At 59.7% G+C, this 23568-nt stretch overlaps 1 protein-coding gene across 2 annotated transcripts in view; it reads right to left on the bottom strand.

Moving 5' to 3' along the window:
* Window positions 1-856, bottom strand: part of LOC120365728 (protein mono-ADP-ribosyltransferase PARP4) — a 96637-nt gene extending 95781 nt beyond the window's left edge. Inside the window, exon 1 of one of the 2 annotated variants that reach the window (XM_074387957.1) lies at window positions 711-856. The gene's annotated coding sequence lies outside the window, so the exon portion shown is untranslated. The remainder of the gene's footprint in view (window positions 1-710) is intronic. The other variant, XM_074387956.1, reaches the window with a different exon arrangement.
* Window positions 857-23568: the final 22712 nt, after the last annotated feature.

Genomic DNA, 23568 nt, shown 5'->3' on the forward strand with positions numbered 1-23568 from the left:
AATCAAATGACGCATATACTGAGAGCGAGTTTCCACTTTATCATCACACTGTGCCTGGATATTGTCATATAATTATTGTCATCCGGCAGTCCAGAATCGAAAGCGCTTGGGCTTGAATATTTCGCAGTGCCTTGGTTTTCTCGACACCGAGATCTATCAACTCAGTCCCTGGGTGAATCATTCGGCCCTCCCCTCAGGAATTATTTAAGTCAGAGGTTTTCAACTTTGTTTCTATCACTGGGTTCCCGGTGACTCACAAGGTCAGATAATCCCGATTATTCACCAAACCACCCTCTTGATTTAGGAGAGAAAGCCGTTCGGCCTTCTGAAAACAAGGAACACCGATTTCTACTGCTCATCGCTCATTTTCTCGAACACGGCAAGGGGTCCGGAGACGCAGGGTGTGAGTGCCCGCTCCGGTGGGCGCCCCCCCCACCCCACCCAGTTTCTCGTCACCCGGGTGCACCGCCGGGCAGAGCGGAACCACCGCGACATCCGTCCCCGAAGGCGCGGGCTGCACCACCGCGCCCACCCCGCGCCCCACGGCCGGGTCAGGCCTACAGCGCCGACGCCGCGCACGGCGGGGGCGCAGCCGCGGGCGGAGAAGGCGCCGCGCAGGGCGCGCGGGCCGCTTCCTGGCCAGGACTCCAGGGACCCTTGGCGGCCCCCCACCCCCCACCCCCCATCCCCACCCCGCGGGGCCCACGCACCTGCCAGAGGATCCGGCCGGCTCCCCGCGCTGGGCGATTGGGCGCTGCTGGCTCTCGCTGCTTCCGGCTTCCAGGCTCTCCCTGACCCGGGCGCTGGGCGGGGGCCGCTGCGGCCGGAACCCCGCCCCGCACCCGGCGGGCGCAGCGTCCCTAGCGGGGACGGTCGCCGGCACGCGCCTGAAATCCGGTCCGCCAGGTGGGGAGGGGCACCCGACCTCGGGCGGGGGTTTCTCTTCCAAGATCAGCCCGAGGGTTCAGGAGTTGGTTTCAGTTTCCTATTTCAGGAGGGATTTGGCCCGTGAGGATAAATCCAAAAGCTCGCCTTGGATTTATCTGGGAGAGGTGGGTGGATGGTCCTGTCCTTTAACTGAGAAATGGAAGGGATTCCTAACGACGGGACAGAAGAAAATGTCGGGAAAATTCGGGGAAACAGGAGAGTAAGATACATGTACTTGAAGCCTGCCTGAGTTTGAAATTCGTGATAGCGTTTGTAAGTAGGTGGAAATCTAGTCATCTGCCATTCAAGAGAGGCGGGAGCTGGAGGTACAGATCTGAGATTCACTGAAATGGGAGTAAAGCCATGGGGAAGATTCAGATTTTTAGGATACTGAATAAAATGAGACTAGAAAGGATAGAGTAGAGAATCGGCGTTGAATCCTGACTCCACAATTTATTACCAAGGCGATTGTGGATAAGGTAATTTACCCAGTGTCATCATTGCAACCCACGCTATAGGGCTGTTTAAGAAATAACAAGAGATTCTGGGGAGGAGAGAAACTGATTCCCAGAGTTACCACATTATCATGCTCAAAATGTCAAATCTTCCACCAAAAATTATGAGGCATGCAAAAAAAAAAAAAAAAAAAAAAAAGGTCAATTCAGAGGAAAAAAAGAAATGAACAGAAACTGTCCCTGAGCTGAGGAAGCCCAGACATAGGAATTATTAGACAGAAACTTTATATAAACTGTCTTAAGCATGGACAGAAAGTGAAAGGAAATATAGAAAAAGAACTGAAAGAGAACCAGGAGAACAATGTCTCAACAAATAGAGAATACGCAATAGAAGATACACAAAAGGTCAACAAACATGAAAACAGCTCAGCATCACTAATCATCGGAGAAGTGCAAATCAAAACTACAGAGAGACACCAACTTGCACCAGTCAGAACAGTTATTATTAAAAAGTCAAGAAACAGCAGATGCTGGCAAGGCTGCGTTGAAAAGGAAATGCTTATACACCGTCAGCGAGGATGTAAGTTAGTTCAACCACTGTGGAAAGCAGTTTGGAGATTTCTCAAGGAGCTGAAAACAGAATTGCTCTTTGACCCAGGAATCCCGTGGGCGCACATCCAAAAGAAAAGAACTCGTTCTACCAAAAAGACACATGCACTAGTATGTTCGTCACAGCACTGTTCACAATAAAGACACGGAATCAGGGCTTTGGCTGGGCGTGGTGGCTCATGCCTGTAATCCCAGCACTTTGGGAGGCTGAGGCAGGGAGATCACGAGGTCGAGAGATCGAGACCATCCTGGTCAACATGGTGAAACCCCGTCTCTCCTAAAAATACAAAAAATTAGCTGGGCATGGTGGCGCGTGCCTGTCATCCCAGCTACTCAGGAGGCTGAGGCAGGAGAATTGCCTGAACCCGGGAGGCGGAGGTTGCGGTGAGCCGAGATCGCGCCATTGCACTCCAGCCTGGGTGACAGGAACAAAACTCCGTTTCCAAAAAAAAAAAAAAAGGATGGGCTTTGAGGGCAGAGCCACGGAGGTTTGAACCTAAGCTCTGTTGTCTTATAGATTACTTGGCCACTGTGGGAAAGACATTTAACTGTTCTGGGCCTCCATTTCCACTTCCTTAAAGTGGGGATACAGAGCCACACAAGAATGAAAGATTATTACTTACATGTTTTTTTTTTCAGGCAGGGTCTTGCAATGCCACCCAGCCTAGAGTGCAGTGGCACAGTCATGGCTCACTGCAGCTTCAAACTCTCGGGCTCAAGCAATCCTCCTGCCTCAGCCTCCCAAGTAGCTGGGACTACAGTCACATGCCGCTATACCCAGAGAATTTGAAAACTTTTTGTAGAGATGGGGTCTCGCTAAGTCGCCTAGGCTAGTCTCAAACTCCTGGCCTCGAGCCGTCCTCCCCAAAAGCCTCCCAAAGTTCTTGGATGGCAAGTACGAGCTATGGCACGCGGCCAGTCGCTGCTCACATGTAGTATGCGTAGACACTCTGACTCCGGGAGGAGCTGCTTAGTCTTCCTCATCTCCTCCCACCTCCCACAAAATGTGGGCTTGACTTAGTGGTTTGCGTCCAAAGAAGAAAGTGTGAGAAGGAAAAAAACCCACGAATTTGAAAGAGGTGAAACCTGGCAAACACCACCCTAACCAAGTGATAAAGGTCAACATCACCGAGGAAGCCACGTGGCTACCATGCAACTTTGGATATGATGTAAGGAGGAAGGACGTTTCAGCTTTGCGGTGTTCTTCCCCGAAACCCAAACTCCAACCTAATCGTGAGAAATACACCAGAAAAACCCAGACTGGAGGACATTCTGCAAAATACCTGAGCAGTGTTTCCTCCTAAGACTGCCAAGTTCATGAAAACTAAGGAAAGACTGAGAAATGGACACATCAGAGGAGACAGGAGATGCTACAGCGAAATGCAGTGTGGTACCTTGGATGGGATCCTGGAACAGAAATCGTAAATGAGGACACAAATGGAGAGACGGGTGAAATTGTAATGAAGTCTAGAATGGAGTTAAGAATAATGCACCCGTGTTGACTTTTCAGCTGTGACACATTTACTAAGATTATGTAAGATGTTAGCAAGAAGGGAAACTGGCTGGGCGTGGTGGTTCATGCCTGTAATTCCAGCACTTTGGGAGGCTGAGGTGGGAGGAACTCTTGAGCCCAGGAGTTCGAGACCAGCCTGGGCAACGTAGTGAAACCCCATTTTCAATAAATAAATAAAAAATTTTAAACTGGGGAGACTTGGCAAGGGTATAGGAGAACCTCCTGAACGATTTTTAAAATTATTTGGTAAATCTAAAATGACTACACAAGACAGAAAGACTGAAAAACAAGCTTAGAATCTAAAATGTTGAATTGTTTTGATTTTCTCTTACTTGAGTTGCAGGCATCCGTTTCATTTTTTCACCCATAGGGCTTTGAATTCTCTAGGTCCCCAGACCTAGTGATTCAGGAGAGGAACTCAAGAGCAGCCTGTGGCCTGCAGTGACTGTCATGAAGCCTTTCTGCGTCATCTGTGTCTTGGCCGATGCTCCTCCAGGGGAATTTCCTGCTGTGTTCCTGGGGAACACATTCAGCCAGCAGTTCATCCAGTTATGTCTTTGCTTAGAGTCATCCGGATGTCAAAGTACGCATTGTCACGTCATGGTGAAGGCGGAGAGTCACGATAGTCATCGATAGAGCACTCTAGACACTGGGGGTAGCATTCTGTGCCTCTTTTCTCATTCCATCTTTTCAGATGCATAATACCAGGGGAGGATGGCGGAACTTAGAGAGGTTCAGACACTTGTCGGACGTCACGCACGTGGAAAGAGAAAGAGCTTGAAATGGGTTTGAACAAAGTTCTTCCTGAAGCCAGAGTCTCAAACGGTTGTTACGTAGACTGTGAAAGCTTCAGAGGGTTTTCAGATATGATCTGATACCGAGACGAGGCAACGATGGTTTGCGAGCCGAATCCCATCTTCCACTCCCAGAGAACGTTCTGGAGGAGCTGCGCAGCGGGTTTGTGGTTGCGTCTCCTTTGATTATTGCTTTTCTGTCCTTTTCGGATGGAATTCATGGTCAGCATTTGAAAAATAGGGAGATTTCACTTTCCAATGTCAGACTTTCGTGTTGTTCGGACAGAAAGGTAGGCTCTGGGCTACATTGGGCATCCTTCCTGCCTGGAGCTGAGTCCCGATTTCCAGTTAAGGGGCACGTATCGTTCTCTAGTTCACACCCCTTCCCGCCCTCACCCCGTCCCCTAACTCACTTTGCTCCTTTGCTTTCTCTATCTGGCCCCTGCCCGTTGGCCGTAACGAAGTCCAATTCACCGGAGAGGAAATTGCTACTCAGAGAGGGGTAGTGAGTGCTCAGAAGTCACCTAGCAAACCTAAATAAATGTCCTTCTGGTGAGCGCTCGTTTATGAGACAGCAAACTGGCTCTCTGATGTCCTGTGCCTGTCTCTTGGCTGCCTCCCCCATGGCTGACTTATTTCAGCCTCCTGTTGGGTCACATTCTCTGGGTCACATCTTTTCTACTTAAGCACCCCAAGAGGGGCTGCGTTGCTCTCAGGTTGTTTTAACGCTTTACAGGAAAGCCCTTTCTTTGTCAAAGACCCTCAAAATGAATAAGGGTTGAACCTTTCCTCTTAGGGGGATGAAAATCTTGTGGAGACTTTTAAAATGTAGCTTCATCTTAAAAGGAGGAGCGAAAGAGAAAAGGAGGGAGACTGGATAGAAAAAGAAAGGAAGAAAGGAAGGAAGGAAGGAAGGAAGAATGACAAACCAGAGAGTGATGCAGCTGTGATGTTGATTCCTTTCTGTAGTTAGTTCTGGTTTTCTTCCAGGAAAGCAGGTAGAGGTGTGAGTCAGTTCCCACGTCAGTCTTCAAGCCAGCCATGATTGATTGACCTAAAGGAGACTCTCTGAGACCCACGTGCCAAGGCAAAGATTTTGCAGGGAAGAGCTCAGACCATCTCTAACCTTAAAAAAAGGTACTTCTGGCCGGGCATGGTGGCTCACGCCCGTAATCCCAGCACTTCGGAAGGCTGAAGCGGGCAGGTCACCCGAGGTCGGGAGTGCAAGACCAGCCTGAGCAACATGGCAAAACCTCGTCTCTACTAAAAATACAGAGAAAAAAAATAGCCAGGCATGGTGACACATGCCTGTCATCCTAGCTATTTGGGAGCCCGAGGCAGGAGAATCGCTTGAACCGGAGGTGGAAGTTGCGGCGACGGGTTCGGGGACGGTCGTCGCCGGCGGTCGGGCTCCACCTGGCGGCCGCTTGTAGATCGTCCTCTTGGCGCTCCGGAGCTCCGGCGGCAGCTGCCGAGGGAGGGGACCGTCCCCGCGGGGAGCCGGGCGGGGCTCCGGAAAGCCTGCGGCGGTCGGCGGGGCCGTCCGCGTGGCGCCGGAGCGCTGGCGAGTCGCCGGGGAGTCAGAGCTCGGGCGTGCGGGGCTCCGCGGGGGGAAGGCCGTCGCCGAGCGGCCGGGCCCGAGCGAGGTGCGGGGGCTGCCGGGGCGGGTCGACCGGCGCGCCGTAGCCCCCGAGGCCCGACCCGCGACGGGGGCCCTCTGGGCGTGGCGCGGGTGGCCGGGGACGCCCTTCCCCGGCCCTGTGGCGGGCCTGCGCCGGCCCCGGCCGCCGGAGGCACCCGCCGAATCTCTCTTCCGAGTCCCCGTGGGGAGTCGGTGGCCGTCCCGCGCCGGCCTCCCGGGGTGCCGCGCCCGGCCGCGGTCCCTCTGCTGTGATCCTTGTCTTCCGAGTCGGAGAGCGGTCCCTCGTGTGTCCCTCGCGTGGGAGGGGACGGCCGAAAGGGTCTCGCCCTGGAGGCACGGGCCGGCCCCTGCGTGGCACCGGGGACCCGGAGGGCGGCCCTGGCCCGGCTGCTGCTCTCGCGTGTGAGTCTGTCTTGGGGTCGACCAGACGGCCCTGGGTGCTCCGGGTGTGGCTGCGATGGTGGCCTCTTTGGGTACGGATGTCCGTGTCACGCGCCGGAGTCGGCGCTGCGGCCGGTGTCTCGACCCCCCTGCCCCGGGAGGGGTGTATCTTTCACTCTGAGTTGGCAATTTGGGCTGCGGGGTTACTGTTGATTCGCTGTTACTTGGTGACCCATTGTGGCAGAGATTGGGGCTCTGGATGTGAGGGGGTGTTCCGGTGTATCTGTAACCCGGCTAGCCGGCCTTGCTCTGGGTGGAGGCGCCGGCTGGGGTCCCTGTGCTTTGATCCTCGCGCATTTGCTGGAGTGTCCCGGTTATTCAGTGACCCAACCCAGTGTGCCGGGGAAAGTCCGATGCGGGTGTGCTCTCCGTTGCGGGCACCTGGGGCGGTCGCGACAACCCCACTCTGTGGGCTCCGGGCCGTGCGTGTCAGGCGTTCTTCTCTCCGCGGGCTGGTCCGCCATCCCTTCCCCAGAGTGACACTGGCTGACTGCCGCCTGGTCGGCTTGATGGCTCTGGAGTGAGTCCGAAACCCGAGGCTCCGCTGTGGAGTCTTCTGATCGATATGGTGACGTCATGCTCTGCGGGGCCGCGACCGATCCCTGGCGGGGGGTGGAGCGCCGTTCACGGTGAATGGGATGACTCTCCTCACGCCGTCCGCGGGGGCCGCTTGCCTTGCCTCTCCCGGCCTCTGGAGTTTGCCCTGGGAGGCATCGGGGTACAGAATCCGGCCGGACCTCGCCGTCCTTCACCGTGTCCTCTGCCTGTTGGGGGCGGCGGCGGGGTTCTCTGACACGGCGGGCCTCCGTCGCTCTTGTCTCCTGTGCTTGTTACCTTGCGAGTTTTCACTCTCAACCAGATGGGAGTGCAGTGGTGTGGTTTCGGCTTGCTGCAAACCACTGTTTCAGGAGTTGAAGCAATTCTGATTCAGCCTCCCGAGTGGCTGGCATTACAGCTCTACACTAAACAATGCCTGGCGAGTTTTTTTTTTATTTGAGATGCAGTTTAGCTCTTGTCACCCAGGCTGGAGCGCAATGACGCAATCTCGGCTCACCGCGAACTCCGCTTCCTGGGTTCAGGCAATTCTCCTGTCTCTCAGCCTCCTGAGTAGCTGGGATTACAGGCACGAGCCACCATGCCCAGCTAATATTTTTGTGTTTTTAGGCGAGATGGGGTGTAGCTCTTTTGGCCCACCAAAGTGCTGCGATTACAAGCATGAGCCAACGTGCCCGGCCTGGATTTTTTTTTGAGACGGAGTTTCGCTCTTGTTGCCGAGGCTGGAGTGCAATGGCGAGATCTCGGCTCACCGCAACCTCCGCCTCCTGGGCTCAGGCAATTCTCCTGCCTCAGCCTCTTGAGTAGTTGGGGTTACAGGCACGCACCACCACGCCCAATTAGGTTTTTGTATTTTTAGGAGAGACGGGGTTTCACCATGTTGACCAGGTTGGTCTCGGTCTCTCGACCTCGTGATCCACCCGCCTCGGCCTCCCAAAGTGCTCGGATGACAGGCTTGAGCTCCCGCGCCCGGCTTTTTTTTTTTTTAAAACCGGAGTCTCGCTGTGTTCCTCAGGCTGGAGTCCAGAGGGGTCATCTCGGTGCAGTGTTTTCTCTGCCTCCCGGGTTGAAGCGATTCTCCTGCCAAAGGTCACTGAGTAGCTTGGATTACAGGCATTCATCACCACACGGGGCTAGCTTTTGCATTTTAGGTTGAAACCCCATGTTGGCGAAGGCTGTCTGGCTGTTGTGACTGCCGGTGATCCAGCTGCCTCAGACTCCTGAAGTTCTGGGATTATGGGACTAAGTGTGACCATGCCTGGACCTGAGTCAGGGTTCTCTGGAGAAGAGCAGCTCCCTCGCTGCGATCTGTTAAGTCATCCCTCCACGCAAGGATCTTTCCACAGGTGTGCCAAGAAGTCTGCAAATGTGGTGTGTTGAGTGTCAGTTAACTGCGTTTCAGTCTCTTCCTTTTGGCCCTGTAGCCATCCCTCTAAAGCTGCTTCTGCCCACCTGCCCAGGAGCCCCAGAGCCCCATCGGTAGCTGCTGGCCCTATGGCGGCTTCCATCCCCAATCTACGCCGTTTCAAAGAGCCGTGCCACAAGTCGGGGCGGTGTCCCGTCTTTGATTCCTGCATTTTTGAGTGTTTTCTCCACACCGCGCTGGAAACGACTCCGTAAGTTGGGACCAGATTCCTCCAGCCTGGTGACGAAGCCTGAGTTGTCCATGTCAGAGGATGCTACCCCTACCGAAGACTGTCTTGGACACCTCCGCCGACCGATCAATATGGTGGGTGCAAGTTTGGAGGTGCCAGGCGGGGTACTTGGCCAGCGCGGAGGAGTTCAGGAGCAGCCCGGGCAACCTGCTGCAGTGCGTTCGTCTGGCCGAGGCCCGTGGCAGCCTCCACTTGCCGACCTCAGGCAATCCTCCCACCTCGGGCTCCAAAAAAGCCGGGACTACAGGCGCCAGCCATGACGAAGCCCGGCCTACTTGTTACTTTTTAACTTTTTAGTATACCAGGGGGACTGGCTGCGTTGCCCGGCGTGGTCTCAAACTCCTGGGCTCGAGCGATTCTTCCACGGTAAGTCTCCCAAAGTGTGGGGGTGATCGCTGTGCGCCATGGTGCGCTGCCCGCTTTTCTATTTCATTCCTCTTTGTCTCCGCACCTCGTCTCGCTCCCTGCGTCCCTCTCATGTCTTTTCCCCCGCACTCCAATCGCTTTGTTTTTCCTCCTGGTTGCGGAGAGTGTTTGCCGTTCTTTTATTTCGTTTCTCTGTGGACGGTTGCAAGTTGGCGGGGGCGGGGGAAGGGAGAGAGGACGGCGACGGTGGTAGGTTTCACGGGAGACCGAGGAGCGTGTGAGGTGAGTGCTTGGCTAAATGCTCTGTCCTCCCGGCCGGGCTCGTAAGAGTGCGAAGGCGGTTGGTGGTTGGAAGAGCTCGATGGTCGTGACTATGCTGTTTTTACTTGAAAGTGGCGATGGGTCGGAAACGTGTTTGTTCCAGATTTTGAGAATTGTTTTCTTCACCTCCTCTTCCTCCCCCCTCCTTCCCCCCGTGTGGACTGTGAAAGTGTCCTGTCTGTCACCTGAATGATACGTGCGACGGGGTCCCGTGTGTTCTTTCTCCCTCGGAGATGCGTCTCCAAATGCCAAAGACGGGTGTGGGCTTGTCTTTCGAGTTGGTCTCGGTCTATGCAGAGAGACGTGTGTGGCGGACCCTGTCTATGGGGTTGGCGGGGGAGGGGCTGTGTTTTCGGCCTCGGGAGGACTTTCTCGACTCATGGTTTTGGGAGTGTGGTCTTCGGGCCGCCCCGCCGGTGGGATCCGTCTCGGTGACAGGTTTGGGGCGGTCGTCGCCGGTTGTCGGGCTCCGTCTGGCGGTGTTTCTATGTCGTTCTGTTGGCTTTCCGGAGATCTGGTGGCAGCTGCCGAGGGAGGGGACCGTCCCCGCTGTGAGCCGGGCGGGGCTTGGGAAAGCCTGAGGCCGTCAGACGGGCCGTCCATGTGGCGCCCGGATCTCTGGCAAGTCACTTGTGAGTCACAGATCGGGCGTGCGGGGCTCCGTGGGGGAAGGCTGTGGGCGAGTGGCCAGGCCCACGGGCCGGCCCCTGTGTAGCAACGGTGACAGGGAGGGCGTTCCTGGGTCGAACCCCTCTCTCGGTCGACCAGAAGGCCCAGGGTGCACTCTTCCCCCCTCACTCTTCCCCCCTCACTCTTCCCCCCTCACTCTTCCCCCCTCACTCTTCCCCCTCACTCTTCTTCCCCCCTCACTCTTTCTTCCCCCCTCACTCTTCCCCCCTCACTCTTCCCCCTCACTCTTCTTCCCCCCTCACTCCTTCCCCCCTCACTCTTCCCCCTCACTCTTCTTCCCCCCTCACTCTTCCCCCCTCACTCTTCCCCCCTCACTCTTCTTCCCCCCTCACTCTTCTTCCCCCCTCACTCTTCTTCCCCCCTCACTCTTCTTCCCCCCTCACTCTTCTTCCCCCTCACTCTTCTTCCCCCCTCACTCTTCCCCCTCACTCTTCCCCCCTCACTCTTCTTCCCCCCTCACTCTTCTTCCCCCCTCACTCTTCTTCCCCCCTCACTCTTCTTCCCCCCTCACTCTTCCCCCCTCACTCTTCCCCCCTCACTCTTCTTCCCCTCTCACTCTCTTCCCCCCTCACTCTCTTCCCCCCTCACTCTTCCCCCCCCTCTTCCCACCAGACGACGCTAGGTGCCTCCTGTCTGGCTGCGATGATGGCCATTTTGGGGCTCACATGTCCGTGTCGGGCGCTTCTGAGTCGGCGGTGCGGCCGGTGACTCGACCCCCTGCCCCCGGGAGGGGTGTATCTCACTCCGAGTTGGCATTTTGGGCCGCCGGGTTATCGCCGACACGGTTGTCTGGCGACCCGTCGCGGAACAGGTAGGGCCTGTGGAGGTGTGGGGGTGCTCCGGTGTACCCGTGATCCGGCTAGCCGGCCCTGCTCTGGCTGGAGCCCCCGGCCGGGGTCCGTGTGTCTTGCCTCTCGGCCATCGGCGCGAGTGTCCCGACTCCCCGGTGCCGCCCCGGGCCCGGGTCGTCTCTGACCCAACCGGGTGTGGCGAGGAAAGGCCGAGGCGGGTGGGCTCCCGTCTGCCCGCGTCTGTGCTCCCCGCTGCGGGGACCGGGGGCGGTCGCGACAACACCCCCGTGGGCCCCGTGCCGTGCGTGTCAGGTGTTCTCCTCTCCGCGAAGCTGTCGGCCGTCCCTTCCCCAGAGTGACGCTGGCTGACCGCCGCCCGGTCGGCTCGGTGGCTCTGGGGTGAGCTCGAACCCCGTGGCTCCGCTCTGGAGTCTTCTTCCGATCGATGTGGTGACGTCGTGCTCTCGCGGCCGCGACCGATCCGTGGCGGCGAGGGACGGCCGTTTGCGGGGAATAGGACCGCTCTTCTCGTCCCGCCCGCGGGGGCCCTTGGTCTCTCCTCTCCCTGCCCGTGGGGTTTGCCTCGGGAGGCGTTAGGGGCACGGAATCTGGCTCGAGCTCGCCGTGCTTCCGCCCGTCCTCTACCCCGGCGAGCATCCCTCGCTCTGGCCTCCGGTGCTTGTTGCCTTGCGGGGCCGGGCCCCTCTTCGCGGCGGCGGTGGGGGGGGCTGTCCCGCCGGCCCGCTGTGCTGCCCTTGCCGGAGTGGTGCGAGCGTTGGCTCCGTTTGCGCCTTTGCGGTGCTCCGGGCTGTCCCCTCCGGTGCCCGAGGCCGAGCGGTGGTGCCGTCACGGCCCCTGGGGCCCCCCTCCTCCGGTGGCTGCCGTGGCGTCTGCGGGTGGGTCGTGAGGAGCAGCTCAGCTCGTCGGAGGGGAGGTCGTCGAGGTGGTTCGAGCGAGGTGTGCCCCTCCCGCGCGGGGTAAGGGGCGCCTCTGCTTTTCCTCATCGTGCTGAAGACCACCCCTCCGTTCCCCAGCTGTCCCCCAGCGCCTCCGTGGGTGGCCCTTTGAGGGACGACCGGTGGGTGGTGGAGCGTGACCCGCCCTCGGTGAGAAAGTCTTCTCTAGCGATCCGAGAGGTGCAGCCTTGGGGGACCGGGCTTCCCCCCGGCCTGCCACCTCTCTTCGTGGTGGTGGCGCTGCTTGCAGCGGTTGAAATCGCTCGCATGGAGGCAGAGTTCCGTCGTCTCTTCGGTGAGGGATGAGAAGAGGGGTCCGCCGGTCCCCGCGGTGGGGACCGCGTGCCGCTCGCCGGCCGCCTACTGTGGCCCGCGCCTCCCCCGCTCTGAGTCGGGGGAGGGTCCCGCCGGGCCCGGCGTCCCAGCCCTTGGGGAGGCCGTCGTTAAACGATGGGTGCGCGTGGCGGTCCCGTCTGGCGCGAGACCGCCTTCGGCTGGGAGCCGGCTCTCCACCCGCTCCCGTGCCGAGCGGTGGCCGGGGAGGACGGCCGCGCCGTGTGTGGCGCAGCGGGTCGGGCCGCCTGGGCCCGGGAGAGCGTCCACGCGGGGGGCGTGTCGGTGTCCCGGAGCGGGCCCGGGTTCGGGAATGGATGAGATCCCGGGCACGTTGCCCTGGTGTCCGTCTTGTCGCTGAGATCGCTTTGGGGTCCCCGGTGGTGCGGCCTGGGGGCTCGTGAGGGGTCTCCGCGGCTCCGCGGTGGTGCTGAGGGCCGGTCGGCGTCCCGGGCGGGAGGGCCGCGGGACCGCCCTCGCGTCTGTGGTGGTCGGATCCCGCGGTCGTGTTTTCCCGGTGGCCTGGCCGTGCCTCAGGTTTCTGCCCGAGCCCCCGAGTGAGCGCCCGTGCCCCTACCCTCGTGGGCCCCGGGCCATGGGTGTGAGCCCCCTCCCCACCGCTGCGTCCTGCCGACGCTTTCCCTCCGAGCGGCTCTCCGGCTGCGCTGGGGCAGCCCTGTGTGGGGCCCCAGCCGGCTCCGCCTTGCTGGGGCGTCACCCCCGGCCGCCGTCGGCCGCTGTCCGCCTCCCCCTGGTGTGTGCCTTCGCTTCGGGACCCCGTGGGTAGCCCCCGCGTGGGTCTGGCGGACGTTGGAGTGGATGGCTCGGCCCGGCGTGTGTGTGTGTGCGTGCCGTAAGAGGGTTCTGGGGCGCCGGCGGCGGTGGTGGCGGTGGTTGTGGGTGTCCCGAAACCCCGTGAGGTGTGTGGGGTGCGCTGAAGGCCAGGTGGCCGCTGCAGGTGCCGCGCGGGACCGCCCTTGTGCTCCAAGGCCACCGGCGGTGAGATCCCGTAGTGTGTGTCCTGGCCGCGGTCGGCTGTGCTCCAGGCGTGTCTCCGGGCCCTCGCGGTGGCCCGCCACCCCCTGTCCCCGCTCGCTGCCTTCACGGCGCCTTCCCCGGCCACCTCGGCCTTGCGCCGTGATCTCGTGTCCTTCCCGAGCCCGCTCTTCCGCTCCTTGTCCGCGCCCCCCAGGTGTGCGCTTCGCTTCCGGAGCCCGTCGCGGCCCTTCCCCGAGGCCTCTTGTGTGTCGACGTGTGGGGGAGCGGCGTGTCCAGCCCCCGCGTGGCGGGCCCTGTTCGGCGTGTGCCTGCGCGCGAGTGCGTCCGGTGGTCTCTCCCGGCCATCCGTGGTGGGAAGAAGAAGGTCGACCTCCACTGTGCCGGCTGCCCGACACCTCCCCGGGTTCGGGGGGTGGGGCCCGTTCCCGGTGCCCCGTCCCGCGGGGTGTGTGGGTGCTGCCGAACGGCTTCCGTCGCGTTTGGGGCCGTCGTTGGGGGTTGGGGCGGGTGCCGGTCACCCACCCCCTCTCCTCCTGTGCCTGTCCCCGCGCCCGCCGTTGGGGCTCGGAGTCCGGCCTCGGCCGGGACCCGGGCCTCGACCGGGCGTCGTGACTGTCCCCGAGTTGGGCACCCCGGACAGCCTCTCGCTCGCCACCGGGAACGCCTGGGCTCCGCCCCGCGAGGTCGGGAACGCCGGCTCCCTCCCGGCTGCCCGGCACGGGTCGTGTGTTCTGCCGTCCCCCTGCCTCGAAAGCGGTGGCGGAAAGGGGCAGAGGGTGTGGCGTGGTGGCGGGAGCGGAAGGTGGGGGCGGCGCCTGTGGCGTGCGCGTGGGACTCGTTCCCCGCGTTCCTGTACCCGCCTCCCTCCTTCCGTCGCGCCGCGCCGCCACGCGCCCCTGCCCGGTCTCGCGCCGGCTCGGAGTGTCGGGGGCGCGGGGCCCCCCGGGGCCCGCCGCGCTCTACCTACCCGGTTGATCCTTCCAGTAGCATAGGCTCGTCCCGAAGGTTAAGCCGTGCATGTCGAAGTACGCACGGCCGGCGGACAGTGAAACTCCCCAGGGCTCGTTAATCGGTGATGGTTTCTTTGGTCGCTCGCTCCTCTCCGACTTGGATAACGGGGGGTAATTGGAGAGCTGTTTACTGCATGCCGAGCGCGGGGAGGATGCGTGCATTTTTCAGCTCAGAAACAACCCGCTCAGCCCCGCCCCGTTCCCGGCTGGGGCGCGGGCGCCGGTGGCTTTGGTGACTCTAGATAACCTCGGGCCGATCGCACGACCGACCCCCCCCACCCCGTGGCGGCGACGACCCGTTCCAACGTCTGCCCTATCAACTTTCGCTGGTAGTCGCCGTGCCTACCGTGGTGACCGCGGGTGACGGGGAATCGGGCAGGGGTTCGATTCCGGAGAGGGAGTCTGAGAAACGGCTACCACATCCAAGGAAGGCAGCGGGTGCGCAAGTTACCCGCTTCCCGACCCGGGGAGGGAGTGACGGAAAATACTCCAGGACTCCTTGGACGCCCTGTCACTGGCGTGAGTCCGGGTGAAATCCCTGAACGAGCATCCGTCGGACGACAAGTCTGGTGCCGGCAGCCCCGGTCGTTCCAGCTTCAGCAGCGTCTATTAAAGTGCCTGCAGTTCAAAAGCTCGTAGTTGGATCTGGGGCGGGGCGGGCGGTCCGCTGCGAGGCGAGCCACCGCCCGTCCCCGTCCCCGCCCCTTGCCTCCCGGCGCCCCCTCGGTGCTCTCAGCCGAGTGTCCCGCGGGGCCCGCAGCGTTTACTTGGGCAGAATGAGTCTTCAAAGCAGGCCCGAGCAGACGGGATACCGCAGCTTAGGAGTCACGGAATAGGACCGCGGTTCTGTTTTGTGGGGTTTGGGAACCGAGGCCACGGTGAAGAGGGACGGCCGGGGGCATTCGTATTGCGCCGCTGGAGGTGAAATTCTTGGACCTGGGCAAGACGGACCAGAGCGGAAGCGTCTGCCGAGAATGTTTTCATTAATCCAGAACGAATGTCGGAGGTTCGAAGACGATGGGATACCGTCGTAGTTCCGACCATAGACGCTGGCGACTGGCGATGCGGCGGCGTTATGCCCGTGACCCGCCGGGCAGCTTCCGGGAAGCCAAAGTCTTTGGGTTCGGGGGGAGTATGGGTTGCAAAGCTGAAACGGAGGAATGGACGGAAGGACGCCGCCGGGCGTGGGGCCTGTGGCTTCATTGGACTCAAGACGGGAAACCTCACGACGGGAAACCTCACCCGGACACGTACGGGATTGACAGAATGATGGCTCTTTCTCGATTCCGTGGGTGGTGGTGCGTGGCCCTTCTTAGTTGGTGGAGAGGTTTCTGGTTGATTCCGATAAGGAACGAGACTCGGGCATGCTAACCTAGGGATGCGACCCCCGAGCGGTCGGCGTCCCCGAGCTTCTTAGAGGGAGAAGTGGCGTTCAGCCACCTGAGAGGGAGCAGTAACGGGTGTGTGAGGCCCTGAGACGTCCGGGGCTGCACTAGCGCTGCACTGACTGGCTCAGCGTGTGCCTAGCCTATACCGGCAGGCGCGGGGAACCCGTTGAACCCCATTCGTGATGCAGATCGGGGATTGCGATTCTTCCCCATGAACGCGGAATTCCCAGGAAGTGCGAGTCACAAGCCCGCGTGAAGTCCCTGCCGTGGGGACACACCGCCCGTCGCTACTGCCGATTGCATGGTGGAGGGAGGCCCTCGGATCGGCTCACGGCCCTGGCGGAGCGCTGAGAAGACGGTCGCACTGGATTAGAAGGCAAAGGAACAAGGTTTCCGTAGGTGAACCTGTGGAACGATCATGAACGGGGAGGCGAGAGGCCGCGGCCCTCCGTGCTCTTCTCTGCCCGACTGACCCTGTGTGGCCCGTGTGCCGGTGGGACCGGTGACGGGCCCTGCGGGCCGCGAGACCCGGTGAACTCGGGAAGGAGAGACGGGCGACATCTCGTGTGTGAGTGTAAGCGTGTGTCGTGGATGGATGTGGGGGAGCTTGTCGACGGGCGGTGGGCCCTGGCCGGCTGCGACTGAGGTCGACCAGCTCTCTGCAGCGGCGCCGGACTTAGCCCCTGGCCGGCTGCGGCTGAGGTCGCCCGTCAGGCTGCCAGGGGCAGTCCCTCTGAGGTGCTGACGAGGGGTTAGACGTGATGGCGACACGTCTTTCCCCACCCCCACCCACCTCCTCTTTGCGGCGTCACTGAGACTGCCCGCGCCCAGCTGCTCCTCCGAGTTGCTTTTCAGCCCCACTCTCAGCGTTCACAGGGGTGAGAGGTCGAGAGGTCGACGCTGTGTTTTCTGTGTGGGGACCGTGGCCGTGGGATTTTGTCTGCGTGGTGTGTGTTTTAACTTTTTTGAGACGGAGTTTCGCTCTTGTTAACCCAGGCTGGAGTGCAATGGCGCGATCTCGGCTCACCGCAACCTCCGCCTCCCGGGTTCAAGCAATTGTCCTGCCTCAGCCTCCCGAGTAGCTGGGACTACAGGCGTGCACCGCCGTGCGCAGCTAATTTTTGTATTTTTAGTAGAGACGGGGTTGCATCATGTTAACCGGGACGGTCTCGATCTCTTGACCTCGTGGTCCACCCGCCTCGGCCTCCCAAAGTACTGGGATTATAGACGTGAGCCACCGGGCCCGGCCTTTTTTTTTTTTTCTTCCTCCAGACGGCGTTTCAGCATGTTGGTCAGGCTGATCTTGAACTCCCGACCTCAGGTGATTCGCGCGACTTGGCCTGCAAACTGCTTGGATTACAGGCGTGAGCCACCACGCCCGGCCTATTGTATTGTTTTGGTGGTGGTTTGTTTTTCTTTTCTTCTTTTCTGAGACGGGGTCTCCCTCTGTTTCAGCAGGTTCACCAGGCCGGTCTCGAACTCCCGACCACGTCATCCGCCCCGACCTCATGGCACCGTTGACCGCCCCTCCCTGGACTCAGGTGATCTCCTCCTCCTCCAAGTAGATGAGACTACAGGGTTCCCATAATGCCGGGAGGTAGGTCGCACGCTTGCACTTCCAGCGTGTGTGTGTGTGAATGTATGTGGGGGAGGGGAGGCTGGGGGAGGGGAGGCGAGGGGAGGGGAGGCGAGGGGAGGGGAGGCGAGGGGAGGGGAGGGGAGGGGAGGGGAGGGGAGGCGAGGGGAGGGGAGGGGAGGGGAGGGGAGGGGAGGGGAGGGGAGGGGAGGGGAGGCGAGGGGAGGGGAGGCGAGGGGAGGGGAGGGGAGGGGAGGCGAGGGGAGGGGAGGGGAGGGGAGGCGAGGGGAGGGGAGGGGAGGGGAGGGGAGGGGAGGGGAGGGGAGGGGAGGGGAGGGGAGGGGAGGGGAGGGGAGGGGAGGCGAGGGGAGGGGAGGCGAGGGGAGGGGAGGGGAGGGGAGGGGAGGCGAGGGGAGGGGAGGCGAGGGGAGGGGAGGCGAGGGGAGGGGAGGGGAGGGGAGGGGAGGGGAGGGGAGGGGAGGGGAGGGGAGGGGAGGGGAGGGGAGGGGAGGCGAGGGGAGGGGAGGGGAGGCGAGGGGAGGGGAGGGGAGGGGAGGGGAGGGGAGGGGAGGCGAGGCGAGGGGAGGCGAGGGGAGGGGAGGCGAGGGGAGGGGAGGGGAGGGGAGGGGAGGCGAGGGGAGGGGAGGGGAGGCGAGGCGAGGGGAGGGGAGGCGAGGGGAGGGGAGGGGAGGGGAGGCGAGGGGAGGGGAGGCGAGGGGAGGGGAGGCGAGGCGAGGGGAGGCGAGGCGAGGGGAGGCGAGGCGAGGGGAGGGGAGGCGAGGGGAGGCGGCGGCGGCGGCGGCGATCATTTTGACCTTGATTACCCTTTACCTTTTTTCTCGCCCTCTTATGGGAGGCTAGGGGAGGGGAGGCGAGGGGAGGCGAGGGGAGGCGAGGGGAGGGGAGGCGAGGGGAGGCGAGGGGAGGCGAGGGGAGGCGAGGGGAGGCGAGGGGAGGGGAGGCGAGGGGAGGGGAGGCGAGGGGAGGCGAGGGGAGGGGAGGGGAGGCGAGGGGAGGGGAGGGGAGGCGAGGGGAGGGGAGGCGAGGGGAGGGGAGGGGAGGCGAGGGGAGGGGAGGGGAGGCGAGGGGAGGGGAGGGGAGGCGAGGGGAGGGGAGGGGAGGCGAGGGGAGGGGAGGCGAGGGGAGGGGAGGCGAGGGGAGGGGAGGCGAGGGGAGGGGAGGCGAGGGGAGGGGAGGCGAGGCGAGGGGAGGGGAGGCGAGGGGAGGCGAGGGGAGGGGAGGCGAGGGGAGGGGAGGCGAGGGGAGGGGAGGCGAGGGGAGGGGAGGCGAGGGGAGGGGAGGCGAGGGGAGGGGAGGCGAGGGGAGGGGAGGCGAGGGGAGGGGAGGCGAGGGGAGGCGAGGGGAGGGGAGGCGAGGGGAGGGGAGGGGAGGCGAGGGGAGGGGAGGGGAGGCGAGGGGAGGGGAGGGGAGGCGAGGGGAGGGGAGGGGAGGCGAGGGGAGGGGAGGGGAGGCGAGGGGAGGGGAGGGGAGGCGGCGGCGGCGGCGGCGGCGGCGGCGGCGGCGATCATTTTGACCTTGATTACCCTTTACCTTTTTTCTCGCCCTCTTATTTACTTCTTTATTTTTACCGTTTCTTTTCACTTCTGTGTGTTACACTGATTGTTCCTGGTTTCCTTGTTTAATTTTACATATGGATGGATTGATGGATTTTTTTTTTATTTTTATTTAATTTTTATTTTTATTTTTTTTTGAGACGGAGTTTCAGTCTTGTTACCCAGGCTGGAGTGCAATGGCGCGATCTCGACTCACCGCAACCTCCGCCTCCTGGGTTCAGGCAATTCTCCTGCCTCAGCCTCCTGAGTAGCTGGGATTACAGGCACGTGCCACCATGCCCAGCTAATTTTTATTGGTATTTTTAGTAGAGACGGGGTTTCACCATGTTGACCAGGATGGTCTCGATCTCTCGACCTCGTGATCTACCCGCCTCGGCCTCCCAAAGTGCTGGGATGACAGGCGTGAGCCACCGCGCCCGGCCGGATTGATGGATTTATTTAGAGGAAGGTAGGGGGCTCTCTCTCTCTCTCTCTCTCTCTCTCTCGCCGTTTTCTTTCTTCAGTCTTATTTTCTTCACGCTGGTGTGTGTGTGTCTGTGTGTCTGTGTGTGTGTGTGTGTGTATAAATACATCCACAAATCATAAATAACATGCGGTAATATGTATGCCAATAATCACATACTACATACGAAATGAATAATTCTTTGACATCTATGTTTATTTTCATTCACTTTGATAGTTATTTTAATTACCACCTTCGTTCACGCCCTCTTGCTTGTTTCATCTTATGGTGTCTTAATTCTTCCGTGTCATTCTTACGTTTATCCTGTCTTCGTTCGTTCGTTTAGTTAGAGGCAGGGTCTCAAGTATTTCTCTACAGCCATTCATTCCTTCTCTACAGCCATTCATTCCTTTATTTGAAGACAGGCTTGCGTTTATTTATCTAATTAGAGAGGCAGGCTCGCGTTATTGTTATTTACTTATTGAGAGGCCGACAGGCGGGCATTTCTATATTCATTCATTCATTTTATTATTGGAGAGAGATAGATAGATAGATAGATAGATAATACAGACGGGGTTTCACCATGTTGGCCAGGCTGGGCTCGATGTTCTGTCGGCCTTCAGGTGATCACCCGCCTCAGCCTCCCGACGCACTGCGGGGATCACAGGCCTGAGCCACCGTGACCGGCTAGTCATTTCTTTCTTTATCTATCGATCGATTTCTTTAGAGGCAGGCTCCCTCGCATTGATTTGTTCGTTTGTTTCTTTGTTTATTATTTATTGGGGGAAGGCTCACATTTCGCATGTCTCTCTGACTCTCTCCCTCCCTCCCTCTGCCTGTCTCTCTTTAAAGGCAGGGTGTCGCTCGCTCTGGCGCCCCGGGATCATTCCAGCCTCAACGCTTTGGACCGAGCCGTCATCCCTCCTCTGGTCCCTCCCGTCCCCACTATCTGGGACTACGCGCGTGCGCCACGCCACCACGGGGGTTAACTATTGCATCGTCTTTCATGGAGGTAGGTATGTGAGATGGGGTTTGGGGTTCCGCCATGTCGCCCAGCCTTGTCCGGAACTCCTCCTCTCCAGAGAGGCGTGCGCCTGCCTTGGCCTCTCCCAGTGCTGTTGTTACAGGCGTGAGTCACTGCGCCGGACTCCATCTCTGTTTGCCTGCCTGCCTGCCTGTCTTACCTATCACCTTCTTAGTAGGCATGGGGTCTCGCTTTGTGGTCCACAGTCTGGACACGTATATTTCTTTTTTTTTTTTTTTCTTTTTTTTTTGGAGACGGAGTTTCGCTCTTGTTACCCAGGCTGGAGTGCAGTGGCGCGATCTCGGCTCACCTCAACCTCCGCCTCCCGGGTTCAGGAGATTCTCCTGCCTCAGCCTCCTGAGTACGTGGGATTACAGGCACGCGCCACCATGTCCAGCTAATTTTTTGTATTTTTACTAGAGACGGGGTTTCACCGTGTTGACCGGGATGGTCTCGATCTCTTCACCTCGTGATCCACCCGCCTCGGCCTCCCAAAGTGCTGGGATGACAGGCTTGAGCCACCGCGCCCGGCACGTATATTTCTTTTTCCACTTGGATGCTGAGGCGGATGATGATCGTTGACACAGGTGGAGGTGATGTCGACCCACAGCTCGAGATGATCTCAAACTTCTGCGCTCCGGCCGTCCTCCCACGTCGGCCTTTCGGACCGCTGCGATGACGGCCGTGAACGTGGAACGGGCCCGGTCCTGTTTGTCCCGTGTGCTCCTTTCCGGTCCCTGTTTCCGGCCCGGAGGCATCGTTGACAGTACGGACCTTGCAGACGGAGCCGATTTTCACGCACGACTCGCGATCCGGCCTTGCCTTTCCTGTGCCCCGAGCCCCATCGAGGGTGGCGCCCCTGATCTCTGATGGTGGTTTTCTATAGTGGAGAGAGCGCTGGCGTTGGCCGTGTGCACCTGCTTTTTTTTTTTGGACGGAGTCTCGCTCTCTGTTGCCCGGCAGGCGCGAACCCCACCTCCCGGGTTGGAGCGATTCTCCTGCCTCAGCCTCCACGGCAGCAGGGACTGCAGGCACCTGCCACCACGCCCGGCTCCCTTTCCTCCCAGTAGAGACGGGGTTTCACCACGTGGGCCACGATGGCGCTCACCGCTTGACTTCGTGATCCTTCCGCCTCGGCCTCCCGAGGCTTTCGAGGTGGGATTTCCGTGGGACGGGCGTGCTTGCGTGCGAACTGACGGGGCTTTCCAGATCCGTGTCCTGGCAGATGTCTCTGGCTCGGCGTCCCCCATATCGACTGCCTGACTTTTCTTCTTCTTCTAATTTTTTTCTCTCTCTCTAAGCTGGGCTCACCTTCCCACCCGTGTTGCTCGGTCGCTCAGGCTGGCTGGCCTCGACCTTATGGACTCTTTCTTTTTATTTTATGGTATTTCTTTATTTTTTTAAGACGGGGTTTCACCGTGTCGGTCGAGCCGGTCTTGAACTCCCGACCTCAGGTGATCCGCCCGCCTTGGCCTCCAAACTGCTTGGATTCCAGGCGTGAGCCACCGCGCCCGGCCTTGGCCCGTTTCAACTTTTGTATGCTTGGTGTTCCTATTCTATTTGCCAGGTGATGTGTGATGGAAGCTGCTGCCGCTTAGCTGTGTTGGGAACCTCTGTTCTTAGAACAGATTTTCATACTCCCTGAGACTTTCCCCTCCAAAAGAGCATCTCTTGAAAGATGGAGACGATTTAAAACATAAAGAGAAGCACAAAAATTTTGCACGCAGTGGAAGTTTCTTTGGCCGCACTCCCAGGGCGTACCTTGGACCAGTAGGAGGGAGGGAGGGAGGGAGGGAGCGAGCCAGCGAGCCAGCTGCAGTGGGTGCGTGGGTTGGTTAGATCTGGTGGGTTTTCCGTGCTAAGTCCTCGCGGGAGGCCCAAAAGACCCGCCGGGAGCCTCCTCCCCAGGAGAACCGCATGGAGGCTGCTTTCAAATTGGCCCGCGAGAGTTTCGCCGGATGGCCTGGGAGGGCCGGATGGGACGAGACTGGACCGCCGGGGACTGTGCTGTTCTTCCTAGGTGTAGGGGCGGGTTGACTTAAAGGATAAACGGCCCCGGCATGAAACGCGAAAACTCTAAGATGCATTTCTAGGGTGCCCGGGTATGAGAGTGTCACATAGGACGCCCTTCTTTCCGTCAGCAGCTTGCCTTTAGCTTCCTCAGCCGTCAGGACGACTTCCCATCAGAGCCTATTGTCCCCCCTTTTCTCACCGCAGAGATGACACACGAGAGGGAGAAAGAAAGAGCTCAATAGATGTCGCTTGGCCTCCTCTGTGGACTCCTCAGTCACCAAGAGACAGATGGGCGACTAGACGGAGACGCAAATCAAACACCATTTCTGGGTCCTCATGGTCGGAATGCGCTCTCTCTCTCTCTCTCTCTCTCTCTCTCTCTCTCTCTTTCTTTCTTCTTTTTCACCTGGCCTAAAGAGACACCCACTGAAAGTAAGAAAGAGAGAGCTCCTTCCAATGATTGTATTGATTTCAAGACAGCGTCTCACTCTGTCACCCTGGCTGGAGTGCAGGGGTGTCATCGTAGCTCACTGAATCACTGCAGTCTAGAGACTCCTTAGCTCCAGAGATTTTTCCGCCTCCAGAGTACGTGGGACCACAGGCATGCGCCACTGTGCCCAGATCATTCATTTCTTTATTTATTTATTCATTCATTTGAGATGGGATTTCACTAAGTTGGTCAGGCTGGTCTGGAACTCCCGACCCCAGGTGATCCGTCCGCCTCGGCCTCTTAAAGTGCTGGGATGACAGGTGTGAGCCACCAGGCCCGGCCCCTCAGGTAGGTTTTTGTTTGTTTGTTTGTTTGTTTGTTTTTGTTTTTGGTTTGTTTTTGTTTTTTAAAGATGAGGTTTCACCATCGTTGGCCAGGCTGGTTTTGAACTCCTGACCTCAGGTGATCCACCAACCTCAGCCTCCCAAAGCGCCAGGATTACAGGCGTGAGCCACTGCGCCCGGCTTTCAGATCCGTGGTTTTTTATTTTTGAGACGGAGTTTCGCTCTCGTGACCCAGGCTGGAGTGCGATGGCGCGATCTCGGGGCTCACCGCATCCTCCGCCTCCTGGGTTCAGGCGATTCTGCTGCCTCAGCCTCCCGAGTAGCTGGGATGACAGGCACGCGCCACCGTGCCCAGCGAATGTTTTTGTATTTTTCGTAGAGACGGGATTTCACCATGGTGACCGGGATGGTCCGTTTTTAAATGTGTTTCTACAGACAGGGTCTCATCGGTTCGTCGCGATCCTCCTGACCCGGCGTCTCAGAGTTTTGGGATGACGGATGGGCTCCGGCCACACTGTGCCTGGTCTCCGGCGACCGATTTGCGACCACGACGGACGTGCTGATATTTTTTTTCTCTTTTTCATTCTTCTCTCTTTGAGATGGAGTCTCGCTCCGTGCCGGGCGAAGCGAGGCGCATCGCTTTGGAAGCGGCGGCGGCGCCGCCTTCTAGGGCCCCGTTCCGATGCCGAAAGCCCCGTTCCCCTTCTGGAGACGGAGGGG

The sequence above is a fragment of the Saimiri boliviensis genome, chromosome 16, assembly GCF_048565385.1.
Source record: "Saimiri boliviensis isolate mSaiBol1 chromosome 16, mSaiBol1.pri, whole genome shotgun sequence".
NCBI classification, from domain to species: domain Eukaryota; kingdom Metazoa; phylum Chordata; class Mammalia; order Primates; family Cebidae; genus Saimiri; species Saimiri boliviensis.